Genomic DNA, 17,859 nt, shown 5'->3' with positions numbered 1-17,859 from the left:
TAATCAGTTGAAGTTTGCTTGAAGGAAGAGATTGACATGGATAGAATTCTTGCATGAAATACTTAATATTATTTATCTAAATATAAATCTCCCTAGCCACACGTTAGTATTTAGTAATTCTACTCTCTCAATATAGCTCTCGTTTAATTTCGGATCTATATTCTTTTATCTCAAATCTGCATTCAATATGTAACCTTTTTAAAGGCATGATCAGATATATATATATATATATAAATTTGGACTGGGTATAAATCTTGATTTACTTTTGTTTGAGATTTGACCCCTGTTTGTGTGAAGCAAAATGGTGTTGTCCCCAATTTATAAGAAAGAGAAATGAGGAAGGAGAAAGGTTATATATTTGGGGGAGTAAGGTAAGAAGAATATGAGATCATCCTTCCTTTATATAAGAATTTAGAGGAAGTGGTGCAAATTTTGCATCAGTTTTTCAGATGCAAAATTTATACTGTTAATGAATGCAAATGGGAAAAGTGCAAATTTTTTCACGAAGAAGAATATAAATCATAGTCATAAACAAAATAATGCATCCTGTGTCTCGTACTTTTCCCTAAACAAAATAATGCAAAATTAAACCAAGAATAAAATTTATATTCGGTTCATACAAACACAGCCCTAGGAAATAGGGAAATATTCCAGATGTCCCCCACAATTACATTGATCTTGTAAGGACCTGAATGTCAATGCTGATAGTGTTGTGGCTTTAAAGAAACATGTAGCGATAGCTGGTCCTCTCTAGCTATCATTGAGGCTATTCCGTTGACTAAAGGGGGTCTTAGATTTGGATAATCTTTTACGCCAAAGCCAGAAAGGACCTCGCTCCATGTGCTGCCACTCTCTTTCTCTTTGTATTAATTATTTTGCCGAGACATATAAGCAAAAGAGAAAGAGAGGCATAGGGTGAGTGGTAGGCCTCCCTCTTAATTTCACTAGTCCTTATCAGAACCAAAAGAAAACTGGATGTGGACAAAATTATTTTGAACCGGTGAGTTGAATTTAAACAGCAGCTAGCTAAGCAATTTCGCGGTAGTAAATCATCATACCAGGGTTTCAAAGTCTATATTTACAATATTTGTTTATCTATACTATTATTAAAAGTGTGAAACTTTTGTTTGATTAAAATATTTTTATTTTTTTTTATTTTTTTCTAATTATAAGGATAGAAATGTAATTTGAATAATCACTTTTCTCTTTATTTAAATATTTCTCATTAAGACTTATATTTAAAGCGTTAACTCCCATTAACATTTATTGAATCATTTTCTTGATTATAACACCCTTATTTTTTACTTTAGTCCCTCTCTAATTATGAGATCACAAAATGTAATTTGAACTACTACATTTCTCCTCATTCAGTTCCCTCTCATTAAGTCTTATATTCACGGTGTTAACTCCTATTCTTTCATTGAATCTTAAATAACTAATCATATTAAAAAAAAATAAGTGTGATAAAGATAAATGCTTTTATTGATAATATAAATAAAAACTTAAAACCAACCAAAAAATGAAGTTGTTTTCCTGTTTGGTCATGAGTCAACAAAATGTGTCAACCTTTGGGTTATAGTTAAATAATAATAATTATTAAAAAATATAAAAAATACAAAAATTTGTAGAAAACATTTAGGGCTTCTCTAATATCATATATTCATCATATTTAACAAAAATAAGTGTGGTAAATAAGAATGATAGGCATGCAAATATAAAAAAAAAAAATTGTAGAAAATTTTAGAAAACATATTATTTACTATCATCATTAATTGGGGGTGCAACTTGGGCAGGTCCAAACCAACCTTGACCCGACCCAACCTGAGTTTTTCCATGGGATGGGCTTAAGTTTTCGAATTGCATGCCTGGTTTGGGCCAAAAAACTCAAGCTCAACCTAAACTTAGGTTGGGCTTGGGTTGAGGCCTTAGGTAGCCCAAGCCCGACCTAAGCCCAATCCAGCCCACCTTGAACCTGCCCAAAAAATACATACATACATACATATATGCATACATATATGTGTGCATGCATTATATTTATATAAAATATCTTTTTTCTAATCATGTAATCATGTATACGTTTGTATATTAGTATATATATGAAGTATGTAAACATACATTCGTTGAATGAAATTTGTACATATTTTTCATTAATTATACTCTTAAATTGGGTCATAAGGTCCTTTAAAAGATAAATACCTAAAAATATCTACATAAATTCTTTCAAACTTGACCAACCCGCTTAAGCCCAACTAACCTGAGCCCAAGCCCAAGCCCAACCTGAGTTGTGTTGGGTTAAGCTCAGGTTTGGCCTAGGTTGATAAACATAGGCTTAACCTTGGGTTGGGCTAGGTCTGAACCCGAGATTTGCACCTTTAGGATTGGGCCCAAATTAACCTTTTGCCCGACCCAATCCACTCAGGTTGCGAGTCTGAATCACCTGCCAACAAAATACGTTCCAACGCTCTACTAACATGATCTGACACTACAAATCTCAAATATGGCAGATCCCACTTTTAATGGTGGGTCCAAGTCTTATGCTGAGATGTGCGGTATCAAATCTTGTTGGTAGAGTATTTGATGGAGGCCCATCACAAGGCTCATCTCACCCCTAGGGGCGGCAACTCCTAGGATAAGGTCAATTCAATATAAGGTTAAGTCCAAGAATTCAAGATAAGCAAGAACTGATCCAAGATTAGCAAGATAAAGCAAGACTCTTCCAAAGATTAGCAAGATAAAGCAAGACTCTTCCAAGACTCTTCCAAGATTATCAAGAGAGACTCCAAGAAGCATCAAGATTAGCAAGATAATCCAAGATTCATGCATCTAGGGAGATCAGACGGTGGAGATCAAACCAAGGAGAGTTCGATACTATCAGATTAGATATTTGGATCTATCGTAGTTGTTGTTTCCTAATTATTTTACAATTTCTCAATGTATTATAAATACTGCTATTTCCCAAAATTATGAATCAATTCATACTTCATATTTTTCAGATTTTCTTGAGTTCTCTTCTTTTAGCTTTCGCCACCTTTTCTCTCTCCTATAGAAATCGGTGTTATTCCCTAGGTGCTAGCGAACGCCTGGTGCTTGCATAGTCAGCTCCGGTTTCCATTGCTTTCAAGCTGCGTCAGGTGGTATCAAAGCAGGGAGTTCGCCCAGTCAGATGGCCAACCCATATGGTAGCAGTCGCAACCCACCCCGTGACGGAAATCAGGGGTTCCCAATTGTTTGGAGAGCGATTGAAGAATAGCGCACAACCACACGTAACATCGAGCGACAGTTGGCAAAGGTGACTGGGCAACTACAAACCTTGTTATGGGAGGTTGTCCCACGGAACCGGGAACATCCACAACAAATTGAGGGAGACGACTACGATAGACCACCCATCCATATTGCGCTACGATGACCAGTCCTGGATGACAACAATGATGATGATCTGGAATTTGGTGGTGCTCCAGCTCTTTCCGGCAACGACATAAATGGTAGAAATTGGCACAATCAAGGTAAATTCATTCCCTGTAGGAATAATGGTGAATTTAAACTCAAGGTAGATATTCCTACTTTTAGTGGAGATCTTGGTATAAAGGGACTTCTGGATTGGATCACAGAAGTCGATAGGTTCTTTGATTACATGGAGATACCAAAGGAACGAAGGGTAAAACTAGTAGCTTTCCGATTAAAGGGAGGCACATCTGTTTGGTGGAAACGGATGAGAGAGACCCAGATGAGAGAAGGAAGGGGTCCTGTTCGAACCTGGAGGCGCATGAAACAATTTATCAGAGGTAGAATTTTACCTCCTGACTATGAACAATATATGTTCAAATCTTATCAGAGATGTGCGCAAGGTTCTTGCAGTGTTAATGAATATACATCTGAATTTTTTAGATTAGCTGAGAGAAATCAATTATTTAAAAGTGATAACCAGCAGGCAGCCCGTTATCTAAGCGGTTTGAGACCGTCCATCAGAGATAAAATTGGTGTACAGATGGTTCTCAGTGTACAGGAAGCAAGGAACCTAGCCTTGAAAGCAGAATTAATGTTCCAAGACAAGGCACACGGTGATAATTACTGCCGGTATAGCGGAAGCGACAACAGACTGACAAATGTCGATAGGAACAAATCAGTCTCGGTAGTACAACCTTCTCACCCGGCAAGCACAAGTAATGCCGATAAGGCTACTACAAGAGGACATACTCGAGGTAATCCTTCCAACCCTCCTAAATCCAGTAACTCTTATGCAAGACCTGCTCCTATTAAATGTTTTAAATGTAATGAGGTGGGACATAGATCCAGTGACTGTCCCAGGAGGAAGGCAATTAATATGGTAGAAAGGGAGGAGGAAGAAGATATTGAGGAGAAAGTATATTATGAACCTGATGGGGAGGATGAAGAGGGTCCATATGAACATGAGGAGTATACTTGTGTGGTAAGAAAATTAATGTTGTCCCAGAAAAATAAGGATACTTCTCAAAGGCACAGATTATTTCGTAGTACATGTACTGTCAAGGGAAAATTATTTAATTTAATTATTGATAGTGGCAGTTAGGAAAATATTATTTGCAGGGATGTCATCCAACAATTACAGTTGATTCCTGAAAAACATCTCAACCCATACACAATTGGGTGGATCAAGGAAGGAGGCGGCGTACTAGTGGAAGATCGCTGCAAGGTACCTTTTTCAATTAGTAAATACCCTGATGAAGTATATTGTGATATTGTAGATATGGATGGTTGCCATATTTTGTTAGGGAGGCCTTGGCAGTTTGATACAGATGCAAGGCACATGGGTAGGAAGAATACCTACCAACTTGAAAAAGAGGGTACACGTTATACTTTGTTACCCATAACAGAAAAAAATGTTACAAATACTCCAAAGGCACATGAGAAGAATTTCCTTACCATCACCCATCATCATGCTGAATTTGTTAAAGAATGTAAGGATACCCATGAAATACATTTGTTAATAGTAAAAGGAGAAGATGTTAATGATGAAAATAAAATTCTAGCTGAAATACATGGACTACTGGATGAATTTAATGTAGTTCTAGAGGAGTTACCAAATGAACTCCCTCCCATGAGAGATATACAACACCATATTGATTTTGTTCCAGGTGCTAGTTTACCTAATCTCCCACATTATAGGATGAGTCGTAAGGAGAATGAAATCTTATGGGAAAAGGTAGAAAAATTATTAAAAAAGGGACACATTCAAATCAGCATGAGTCCTTGTGCAATACCTGCCTTACTTACACCTAAGAAGGATGGCAGTTGGAGAATGTGTGTCGACAGCAGGGCCATTAACAAGATTACTATTGGATACAAATTTCCCATTCCTAGGTTGGACGACATGCTGGACCAACTAAACGGAGCTGTAGTTTTCTCAAAAATAGATCTCAGGAGTGGATATCATCAAATCAGGATCCGTCCCAGAGATGAATGGAAGACAACCTTCAAGACTAGAGATGGCAAGTTCGGGTGGTTAGTCATGCCCTTTGGACTAACCAACGCACCCAGCACTTTCATGAGGCTAATGAACTAGGTATTGTGCCCCTTCATTGGTAAATTTGTGGTAGTCTATTTTGATGATATTTTGATATACAGCAAGTCTATCACTGAGCATGTGAGACATCCTGCAAACATTGAGGGAAAATAAATTATATACTAATTTGAAGAAATGCATCTTCATGAATGATAATTTATTATTCCTGGGATTTATTATAAGCAATGATAGAGTGAAAGTAGATGAGGAAAAAGTGAAAGCCATTAGGGAGTGGCCGACCCCATCCACTATCACAGATGTCAGGCGATTTCATGGGTTGGCAACCTTCTATAGGCGCTTTATTAATAATTTTAGTAGTATCATGGCTCCCATTACTGAATGCTTGAAAAAGGGTAAATTTCAATGGGGAAAAGAACAAGAGCAAAGTTTTGCTCTCATAAAAGAAAAATTATGTACTACTCCTATTCTTGCCTTGCCAGACTTTAATAAATTATTTGAAATTGAATGTGATGCCAGTGGAGTTGGCATAGGGGCTGTATTGTCCCAAGAGAAAAGACCCATCACTTTCTTCAGTGAAAAACTATGTGAAGCCAGGAGAAAGTGGTCTACTTATGACAAGGAGTTCTATGCTGTGATTAGAGCCTTGAAGACATGGGAACACTATTTAATTGCAAAAGAATTTGTTCTTTGTACTGACCAACAGGTCCTAAAATATCTTAGTGGGCAAAAGCATTTAAGAAGTGATTTACATGCCAGATGGCCTGCTTTCCTAGACAAGTTCCCATATAAAATTGTGTATAAGACATGACAACAAAATAAAGTGGCTGATGCACTTAGTAGGCGTGTAGCTCTCATCAAGACCCTCAGTGTTAAGATCGTGGGTTTTGAGTGCCTAAAAGACTTATATACCCAAGATGAGGACTTCCAATAGGTATGGGAGAAATGTGTGAACAAGCAGCCAACAGAAGACTTCTTTATTTATGATGGATTCCTTATGAAAGGGGAACAACTATGTATCCCTTGCACTTTCCTCCGCGAAAAGATCATCAAGGATTTGCATGGGGGTGGATTAACAGGACACTTGGGAAGGAACAAAATAGTAGAAGCAGTTAAGGGGCGATATTACTGGCCGAAATTAAGAAGGGACGTATTGACAATTGTAAGCATGTGTTATGTTTGTCAGACAGCTAAGGGACAAACCCAGAACACAAGTCTCTACATGCCCCTACCCGTTCCCACTGCTATATGGGAAGACTTGTCCATGGATTTTGTGCTAGGGTTTCCAAAGACCCAGAGGAACATGGACTCCGTCTTCGTGGTGGTTGATAGATTATCAAAAATGGCTCACTTCCTCCCATGCAAGAAAACAACAGATGCATCCGCAACAATAAAATTATTTTTCAGGGAGATTGTTCGCTTGCATGGGGTACCCAAGACCATCACATCAGATCGTGACACACGGTTCCTCAGTCACTTTTGGATGACCCTATGGAGGTTGTTTGATTCATCACTTAATTTCAGCAGTACAACCCATCCGCAGACATATGGGCAGATAGAAGTGGTAAACCGGACCTTAGGGAATTTAATCCGCAGCATATGCCGGGAGAGGCCAAAACAGTGAGACTTCGCCATTGCTCAGGCTGAGTTTGCCTATAACAATGCAGTGCACAGTTCTACAGGCAGGTCCCCATTCTCTATCGTATACATGAAGGTCCCTAACCATGCACTGGATTTAGTGAAGCTACCCAAAGTACCCAGCACCAGTATCTCAGCAGAGCAGATGACAGAACAAACCCAGTACGTCCAAGAGGCCGTGAAGCATAAGCTAGAGCAATCCAACGCCAAGTACAAGATGGCCACAGACAAGCATCGCCGACCTCAAGTGTTTGATGTAGGTGATGAGGTTATGGTCTTCTTAAGGAAAGAAAGGATTCCCGTAAGTACTTACAACAAGTTGAAGCCTCGGAAGTATGGTCCATACAAGATCGTAAAGAAGATTCATGACAACGCCTATGTAGTGGATTTACGAGATCATATGGGTATATCCAAGACCTTCAACATTGCTGACCTTTATCGGTACCTGCCGAAAATAACACTTGCCTATCCTAGTCATGACTCGGGGTCGAGTTCTCTCCAAGTGGGGGAGAATGATGGAGGCCCATCACAAGGCCCATCTCATCCCTAGGAGCGGCAGCTCCTAGGATAAGGTCAATTCAAGATAAGGTTAAGTCCAAGAATTCAAGATAAGCAAGAACTGATCCAAGATTAGCAAGATAAAGCAAGACTCTTCCAAAGATTAGCAAGATAAAGCAAGACTCTTCCAAGACTCTTCCAAGATTATCAAGAGAGACTCCAAGAAGCATCAAGATTAGCAAGATAATCCAAGTTTCATGCATCTAGGATCGGACAGTGGAGATCAAATTAAGGAGAGTTCGATCCTATCAGATTAAATATTTGGATCTATCCTAGTTGTTGTTTCCTAATTATTTTACAATTTCTCAATGTATTATAAATACTGCTATTTCCCAGAATTATGAATCAATTCATACTTCATATTTTTCAGATTTTCTTGAGTTCTCTTCTTTTAGCTTTCACCACCTTTTCTCTCTCCTAGAGAAATTGGTGTTATTCGCTAGGTGCTAGCGAATGCCCAGTGCTTGCATAGTCAGCTCCGGTTTCCATTGCTTCCATGCTGCGTCAGTATTGCAACATATTTTATTCGCAAGTAACCCCAACTCCCAAGTTGTACACCTGATCATTATCATAAATACAATCAAAGATTTCTGCATACAAAGCACATAAATACTTGCTAATTTCAAATTAAAAGTGGGTAAGCATTTTTCAGCCAAAGTACAACTAGTTTATGCAACTCTAGTTTATTCTCCTTGTTCATTTGGTATGAGATATCTACTATAAGTTATACTACAAGGCAAAGTTGAACAATAACTTCATGCATGGTGGGTCCTTCCTTGTACACAGGGCAGGGAATAACAGTAAAGAAAACATGGGTTCTAGTCTGAGCCTCTCAGGGTGGACATTTTGTGCAAAATGTGCTTACCAATTTATCTCTTTGAAATCCCCTAGATAGCTGAAACTAATATTGAGTAATATTTTTTTAGGTAAATTACAAAGACCCCCCTTTACTATGGGGTCAGTGACAAAGTCCCCCTGTACTTTTTTTTGCGACAAAGACCCTCTGAACTTTAGCCATTAGACAAAGACCCCCTTTCTGTTAATGTTCTGTTGGTTATTTTCGAATAAAAGTTCATCCAACTTTTCAAAAAATTTTAAATGTCCAAAATACCCTTTTTATACTATTCATTGTCTTCTCCATTGAAGTTAGTAGTCCATGCTTGTTCAAGAGAACCCATAGAACCCCTTTGAAATATCTGTAGCAGAAGCTCTTATCGTGTTTTCTGTGCTTGTTCAAGAGCCTCATCTTGACAAAGAACCCCCTGCTCTTGGTGATTCTTTTGAGCTCCACCATCTCATCATATGTTTGAAAAAAATAAGGAAAAAAAAAACAAGAGCCAGATGAATTCAGTTGTTGAGATGGGACTTTCGTTTTTAGTTGGAGATGAAGTGAGGATGAAGACAGACATGGAAGAGATGGGTTGGTGGTGGTTCGTTTTTACATCATGGTATGTGAAGTGAAACTCAAAAGAAAGGAAAACAATAGGTTTTAAGAGAAAAAGGGCAAAAAAAAAAGAAAATAGAAAAAGTTTGGTGGGGTATTTTAGTAATTTAACACTTTCTATCATCTAACCTAACGGCCAAGGGGGTTTTTGTCTAACGGCTAAAGTTCAGGAGGTCTTTGTCACAAAAAAAAGTAAAAGGGGACTTTATCACTGACCCCATAGTACAAGGAGGGTATTTGTAATTTACCCTTTTTTTTATGCAATGCCTCCTGACAAGTGTTAGAAGAAAGGCTTCTTGTTAAGGCTTTTCCCTTAGGGTTTCTAACATATAAGGGCAACTTTTTGCCCCAAATATCAATAAAAGATAATATTTTTATAAAATAACAAAAATAGGGTAACATTTTATGAAAATATCAAGAAAGGGCAATAACACTCCTTCCTCTTCCTCTGCTCTATGATTGTTTTTAATCGGTGATGTTCCAAGGAAGTTTACTCCATTAATTAAGCCCCTCTCCAACAATATTAATCCTGACACCACAGTGAAAGAGTCTAGCCAATCATTCCATTTCTCCTCCTCTTCGTTTCTCTACTTCCCATCTTTCTGCTCCTGGTTCTCTCCTCTCAAGACTGAAGACCGAAGCACCATGTTCTGTCTCAAAACTATAACTAAAGTGCTGCTGCCTCTTTTCTTAACCCTCTCAACCCTTTTACTAATACTACTCTCCTCAGTAAATCCGATAAAAAAGGAACCAAAGTCCATCAAAATCCCACCATTGCGCCTTCACAAATATCTTCAGATCGCCCATTCGGATGCCAGTCCGCTACAGTCCAGCACACAGTCAATGAAGTCAGAACATCTGCTTCTACCTGCACTGGCATCCGAATGAAGCGCAGAACACTCGACCCACTTCAAGAGATGGCTCTGCTGTCGCTGATCTTAAAAGCGTTCTGTCCGATCTGTCACCGAAAAACTCACCTTCGAGGCACTATAATGACTTGGGAACTCTGTTAAGTGCTGCAATGACGAATCAATACACCTATCTTGATGGATTTGCTCACAGTAAGGGCAATGTAAGAGAAGAGATCAAGCAAGGCTTGTACAACAAAAGCCACTCGGTCAGTAATTCTCTTGCCATGCTTAAGAAGATCCCAAAGTCGAACAGAAGCTCCAAGGCTGAGGTGTTCCCAGAGTTTGGCAGAATGGTGGGTGGGTTCCCGAGAAGGATGTCGCCTAGAGATAGAAAGCTTCTGCAAGCATCTACCAACACGACGAAGTTTGATTTGGTGGTGGCTTGCGCTTCTTGGAACCGATGATCTACTAGAATTCCCTTTCCTTTAATCGGAAGTTTGAAAATTCAACCAACTCTTATTACTAGGAAAAAGAGTAAATACAAGGTTGGAGTTGGACTTACAGGTTACAGCTGATCGGAACCTCTGATCAAGACTGGAGAGTAGGTCTTGCCCATAAAAATATATACACGGAAACACAAATAAAAAAAATGAAGAAAGAAGAATAAAGGTTTGGCTAATTAATAGTTAATGGTTCTTATTTATCAGTCCAAAATCCTCACCTACAAATATTTATTCATCGTGATGTAACCGGTTCCGGTCACGTTTCATTTTTTCATGATGTGTCAACTTTTTGGCTAAGTACCTCGCCATTTCATCTGCTCCCATGTGGTTGGTGACTCAGAAGCTGAAGTGGAGCTCCTTGGTGGCGAATTGCCTGGTGGTGAACTACCTTGATGAGCTGCTTGGAGGTGATCTACCTTGATGAGCTACTTGGAGGTGAACTACCTTGATGAGCTGCCTGGAGGTGAGCTACCTTGGTGAGCTGCCTGGAGGTGAACTACCTTGATGAGCTGCCTGGAGGTGAACTACCTTGATGAGCTGCGTGGAGATGAGCTTCCTTGGTGAGCTACCTGGAGGTGAACTACCTTGATGAGTTGCCTGGAGGTGAACTACCTTGATGAGTTGCCTGGAGGTGAGCTACCTTGATGACGAGCTCCCTAGTGTAGTGCAACCCGACTGCTACCGGCAGAAAGTGATTTGGCTACCAGTGATGACGGGAAATGAACTGGCTACTCCCTGTTAGTGATGATCTACTCATCTTTGTAAGCGGCGGGAGCTGAGGGACCTGCGAGAACCGAATCAGAGAACCCGGGGGTGTTTACGCTTGAAGATGATAAGAGAATAAGAGAACTAGAGAGCAGAAGTTACCCATCCCTTTTTGCATCATACCTTCGCCCCTGGGAGGAGAGGTCTTTATATACTGGAGTCCTCAGGGGTTAGGTGGAGCAGTTCTTGGATCCTAGCTGTGATGGGACTGGCTTGCGTGTTAAGTGGGTGAAATTCCATCAAACAGTAAAACTGCCCCTTCTCATCAGAACTGGGGAGTTGGTGAACTAATATAGCCATTACAAGTCACAATCCCGTAAAATATGGGGTACGGTGGTGAGCTCCTTAAGGTTATCGGGTTGGCGCCTGTGTCAGGCTGCCAGGTCAGTGCCTGGGCCAAGCCGTCAGCTCGTGCCAGGGCCAGGTCACGCCAGGCTCAGGCTGCCAGCTCGTGCCAAGGCTAGGCTGCTAGCTCGTGTCAAGGTCAAGCTTCCAGCTTGTGTCAAGGCCAAGCTTCCAGCTCGTGTCAAGGCTAGGCCGCCAGGTCGGGCCAGGTTCAGGCTGCCAGCTCGCGCCTATGCCTGGCCGCGCTTGTGCCAGGTCGCGCCTGTGCCAGGCCATGCCTTTGGGATACCATCATCTTAGCAAAGGCAAGTTGCTGCCAAAGTGGTCCCGGGTGTCACCTAGTTGTTCTGAGTTGCCAGGCTACAAGATTGAGAGCTACCTAGTGGTGAGCTGCCTGTCATTAGCTGCCTGTAGCAAGTTGCCTGTGGTGAGCTCGAGCTGTCTAGTTGTCAAGGGGATGCATTTAGTTGGCATGAGGTGTCAAGTGTCACAAGATCATTGGAGGGCCAAAACCGCCCTCATCAGTTGCCCCCCACTCCCGAGCTGAAAGTAACTCGGCGAAGGGAGTAGATTTCTCCTTTTGGCCCGTAATTCGACGAGCCTATAAGCGCTGATTCAATTTCTTAGTCTTTGGGAGCTGCTTGGAAGCGAGCTGCCCGTAAGGTGCTAAGGTCTCTTCCAATTCGGTACTGTAGCCCTTAGGTTTTATGAGTGACTTATAGTCCACTCTTGTTGACTTGGTCCATACCGATGAGGCGGCTGGCTTTTGTGCAGCAGTGTTGCCCATGCCGTACAGGCGACTAGGTCTTTTAGCAGTAGTGTTGCCCATACCTTAGAGGCGATTGGATCTTGTGGTCCTTAGGCTTTGGGGGGTGGGGGGGGGGAACCCTAGTCCGCTCCTGAACTCTCCCATGCCATAGAGGCGATTGGGTCTTCTTGTGGCCCTTTGGCTTTGGGAGGGACCCGTAGTCCGCTCCTGAGTTCTCCCATGCCGTAGAGGCAACTGGGTCTTCTTGTGGCTCTTAGACTTCGGGAGGGACCCATAGTCTGCTCCTGAGTTCTCCCATGCCGTAGAGGCGACTGGGTTTTCTTGTGGCCCTTTGGCTTTGGAAGGGACCCGTAGTTCGCCCCTGAGTTCTCCCATAATGTAGAGGCGACTGGGTCTTCTTGTGGCCCTTAGGCTTTGTGAGGGACTCGTAGTCCACTCCTGAGTTCTCCCATGCCGTAGAGGCGACTAGGTCTTCTTGTGGCCCTTTGGCTTCGGGAGGGACCCGTAGTCCTTTCTTGAGTTCTCCCATGCTGTAGAGGCGACTGGGTCTTTATGTGGCCCTTAGGCTTTGGGACCCGTAGTTCGCTCCTGAGTTCATTGCTCCTTAGAAACCTGCAAATAACTAAATGTCAGAGGACCCGGGGTGGCTAACCTGGTGAGGTCGCTTCGATGGCTAAGTAAATACTCTCATAGTAGACTGCGAGCTAGAAATCATAATCTGAGAGCTAGAGCTTGATTACTTGTTTCTGAGGCTGGTGCCTTTTTAGTTCATCAGTTCGTGCCTGGGCCAGGCTGCCAGGTCGGCGCAGGCCACGCCAGGCCACCGGGCGGGCGTCTTAGATCTAGTTAGTTTGTTAGCCCCATGCATAGTCTTTGAGTTCATAAAAAAAATGGAAACCACAAAGCGAGAGCTTCAGTTCCTAAAAAGGTGAGGACTTAGCTTTCTCGGAGAAAAGGACTTAGCTTTTTGTAAGATAAGAACTTAGCTTTTGTAGGATGAGAACTTGGCTTTTCGTAGCGCATTCCCACATACGACGCCAATTGATGTAACCAGTTCCGGTCACATCTCATTTTTTTGTGATGTGTCAATTTTTTGGCTAAGTTTGCCATCTCGTCTGCTCCCATGTGGTCGGTAACTCAGAGGCTGAAGTGGAGCTCCCAGGTGGCAAACTGACTGGTGGTGAACTACCTTGATGAGCTACTTGGAAGTGAGCTACTTGATGAGCTGCTTGGAGGTGAGCTGCCTGGAGGTGAGCTACCTTGGTGAGCTGCCTGGAGGTGAACTACCCTGATGGCTGCTTGGAGATGATATACCTTGGTGAGCTACCTGGAGGTGAACTAATTTGATGAGTTGCCTGGAGGTGAGCTACCTTGATGACGAGCTCCCTAGTGTAGTGCAACCCGACTGCTACCGGTAGGAAGTGATCTGGCTACCAGTGATGACAGGAACTGAACTGGCTACTACCTGCTGGCAATGATCTGCTCATCTTTGTAAGCGGCAGGAGCTGAGGGACCTGCGAGAATCAAATCAGAGAACCCGGGGGTGTTTACCCTGTGATGTCACACTAATGGCTAACTTAGCACAGTATAGTAGTAGAGAGCTTGAAGATGATAAAAGAATGAGAGAACTAGAGAGCAGAGGTTACCCATCCCTTTTTGCATCATACCTTCACCCTTGGGAGGTGAGGTCTTTATATACTGGAGTCCTCATGGGTTAGGTGGAGCAGTTCTTGGATCCCAGCTATGATGGGACTGGTTTGCGTGTTAGGTGGGTGAAATGCCATCAAACGGTAAAATTGTCCCTTCTCGTTAGAACCGGGGAGTTGGTGATCTAATATAGTCGTTACAAGTCACAATCTCGTAAAATCCTGAGTACGGTGGTGAGCTCCTTGAGGTTGTCAGGTTGGCGCCTTTGTCAGGCCACCAGGTTAGTGCCTGGGCCAGGTCGTCAGCTCATGCCAGGCCCAAGTCGCGCCAAGCTCAAGCTGCCAGCTCATGCCAAGGCCAGGCTGCCAGCTCGTGCCAGGGCTAGGTCACGCCAGGGTCAGGCTGCCAGCTCGTGCCAAGGCCAGGCTGCTAGCTCGTGTCAAGGCCAAGCTGCTAGCTCATGTGAAGGCCAGGCTACCAGCTCGTGCCAAGGCCAAGCTGCCAAGTCGGGCCAGGTTTAGGCTGCCTGCTCGTGCCTATGCCAGGCCGCGCTTGTGCCAGGCCGCACCTGTGCCAGGCCATGCCTATGGGACCATCATCTTAGCAAAGGCCAAGCTACCAGCTCATGCCAAGACTAGGTCATGCCAGGGTCAGGCTGCCAGCTCGTGTTAAGGCCAGGCTGCCAGCTCGTGTCAAGGCCAAGCTACCAGCTCGTATGAAGGCCAGGCTACCAGCTCGTGCCAAGGCTAGGCCGCCAGGTCGGGCCAGGTTCAGGCTGCCAGGCCGCGCTTGTGCCAGGCCTCGCCTGTGCCAGGCCGCACCTGTGCCAGGTCGTGCTTGTGGGACACCATCATCTTAGCAAAGGCAAGTTGCTGCCAAAGTGGTCTCGGGTGTCACCTAGTTGTTTTGAGTTCCCAGGCTACAAGATGGAGAGCTGCCTAGTGGTGAGCTACTTGTGGAAAGCTAACTGTAGCGAGTTGTCTATAGTGAGCTGCCTGTGGCGAGCTCGAGCTGTCTAGTTGTCAAAGGACTGCACTTATTTGGCTACAAGATGGAGGCTGCTGGCTCTTGTGCAGCAGTGTTGCCCATGCTGTAAAGGCGACTGGGTCTTTTAGCAGTTGTGTTGCCCATGCCTTAGAGGCGACTGGGTCTTATGGTCCTTAGGCTTTGGGGGGGGGGGGGAACCTGTAGTCCGCTCTTGAGTTCTCCCATGCCATAGAGGCGACTGGGTCTTCTTGTGGCCCTTAGGCTTTGGGAGGGACCCGTAGTCCTCCCTTGAGTTCTCCCATGCCGTAGAGGCAACTGGGTCTTCTTGTGGCCCTTAGACTTCGGGAGGGACCCGTAGTCTGTTCCTGAGTTCTCCCATGCCGTAGAGGTGACTGGGCCTTCTTGTGACTCTTAGGCTTTGGGAGGGACCCATAGTCCGCTCCTGAGTTCTCTCATGCTGTAAAGGTGACTGTGTCTTCTTGTGGCCCTTTGTCTTTGGGAGGGACCCGTAGTCCACTCCTGAGTTCTCCCATGCCGTAGAGGCGACTGGGTCTTCTTGTGGCCCTTAGGCTTCGGGAGGGACCCGTAGTTCGCTCTTGAGTTCTCCCATGCCGTAGAGGCTATTGGGTCTTCTTGTGGCCCTAAAAAGGTGAGGACTTAGCTTTATGGGGTTAGAGGACTTGCTTTTAGTAAGATAAGAACTTATCTTTTGTGGGATGAGAACTTGACTTTTTGTAGCGCATTCCCACAGACGACGCCAATTGATGTAACCGGTTCTGCTCACGTCTCATTTTTTCGTGATGTGTCAATTTTTTGGCTAAGTACCTCGCCATCATGTCTACTCCCATGTCGTCGGTGACTCATAGGTTGAAGTGGAGCTCCCAAGTGGTGGACTGCCTGGTGGTGAATTACCTTGATGAGCTGCTTGGAGGTGAGTTACCTTAATGAGCTGCTTGGAGGTGAGCTGCCTGGAGGTGAACTACCTTGATGAGTTGCCTGGAGATGAGCTACCTTGGTGAGCTGTTTGGAGGTGAACTACCTTGATGAGTTGCCTGGAGGTGCGCTACCTTGATGACGAGCTCCCTAGTGTAGTGCAACCCGGCTGCTACCGACAGGAAGTGATCTGGCTACCAGTGACGACGGGAACTGAACTAGCTACTCCCTGTTGGCGATGATCTGCTCATCTTTGTAAGCGATGGGAGCTGCGAGACCTACGAGAACCAAATCAGAGAACCCGGGGGTGTTTACCTGGTGAGGTCACTCTGATGGTTAAGTTAGCGCAGTATAGTAGTAGAGAGCTTGAAGATGATAAGAGAATGAGAGAACTAGAGAGCAGAGGTTACCCATCCCTTTTTGCATCATACCTTCGCCCCTGGGAGGTGAGGTCTTTATATACTGGAGTCCTCATGGGTTAGGTGGAGCAGTTCTTGGATCCTAGCTGTGATGGGACTGACTTGTGTGTTAGGTGGGTGAAATGCCATCAAACAGTAAAACTATTCCTTCTTGTTATGGGCCCGCGCGTAGGATTTCATCACGGGTCAGTCCACCGGGAGAGACTCCTGTCTTCCCTTGCCCTTGCCCTTGCGTACAGACCCTATTGTGGCAATCGCGTGAGTGATTTGTCCAAGAGATCACCTGAACTCTCCTAATGGGTGGTTTGTCCAAGAGTTCACCCGAACTCTCCTCACTCTCTTTCTTGACTGTGAAAACTGAATGCTTTATTTCAATTCGTGGCTCCTTAAATAGGAGATTACAGAAGGAAATTCTAATTAAACTCAAACTCTAACTTGAACTCAAACTCCTAATTACGTACTCCTAATGGTACACAACTCTTACTTAAGATAAGATAAGGATAAGGATAAGATAAGATAAGGGATAAGGGATAAGGAATGGTGTAGCTGGTGGCGAGTTGGCACCAGAGTTGATGTGGTAAGATAAGTGTGGGCCCACCCTGATGAGTTGCCATGTGGGCCTCGCCCTACTGCTGTTGTCGGCCGGTGTGCGCGTCTCATAGTGCTGCTGCCGTGATGTGCGTGCTGCTGTCGTGCGGTGCGTGCTGCTGCCGTGTGGTGGGTGCGGCGCGTTGCCAGCGGTGCGTGCTGCTATGCGCGCTGCCGAGCGGTGCGTGCTGCACACTGCCAGGCGGTGTGTGTGGTGCGCTGCCGGGTTGCTGTGCGGCACTACTGAGCGATGCGTGCTGCTGGGCGGCTTGATGTGCGTGCTGTTGCCTATGACTGCACTGCAGTGCGCTGTCCGGTGGTGTGTCCATAACACTTCTCGTCAGAATCGGGGAGTTGGTGAACTAATATAGCCGTTGCAAGTCACAATCCCGTAAAATGTGGGGTACGGTGGTGAGCTCCTCGAGGTTGCCAGATTGGCGCCTGTGTCAGGCCGCTAGGTCGGTGCCTAGGCCAAGCCGTCAGCTCGTGCCAGGGCCAGGTCGCGTCAGGGCCAAGCTGCTAGCTCGTACTAGGGTTAGGTCGCGCCAGAGTCAGGCTGCCAGCTCGTGTCAAGGCCAGGCTGCCAGCTCGTGTCAAGGCCAGGCTGCCAGGTCGGGCCAGAGTCAGGCTGCCAGCTCGCGCCTATGCCAGGTCGTGCCTATGGGACACCATCATTTTAGCAAAGGCAAGTTACTGCCAAAGTGGTCCCAGGTGTCACCTAGTTGTTCTGAGTTGCCAGACTACAAGATGACGAACTACCTAGTGGCAAACTACCCGTGGCGAGCTCGAATTATCTGACTTATCTAGTTTTGAAGGGCCAAAACCGCCCTCATCACATCGCTTAACCAAATTACAAGGAAATAAGCAAACAAAAGAATATGTCCATGACTAGATACACAATGTCTAAATCACGTT

The sequence above is a fragment of the Nelumbo lutea genome, chromosome 1 (assembly GCF_056320005.1).
Source record: "Nelumbo lutea isolate HS-2025 chromosome 1, American lotus-T2T, whole genome shotgun sequence".
NCBI classification, from domain to species: Eukaryota; Viridiplantae; Streptophyta; class Magnoliopsida; order Proteales; family Nelumbonaceae; genus Nelumbo; species Nelumbo lutea.
This window is presented reverse-complemented; position numbering follows the sequence as displayed.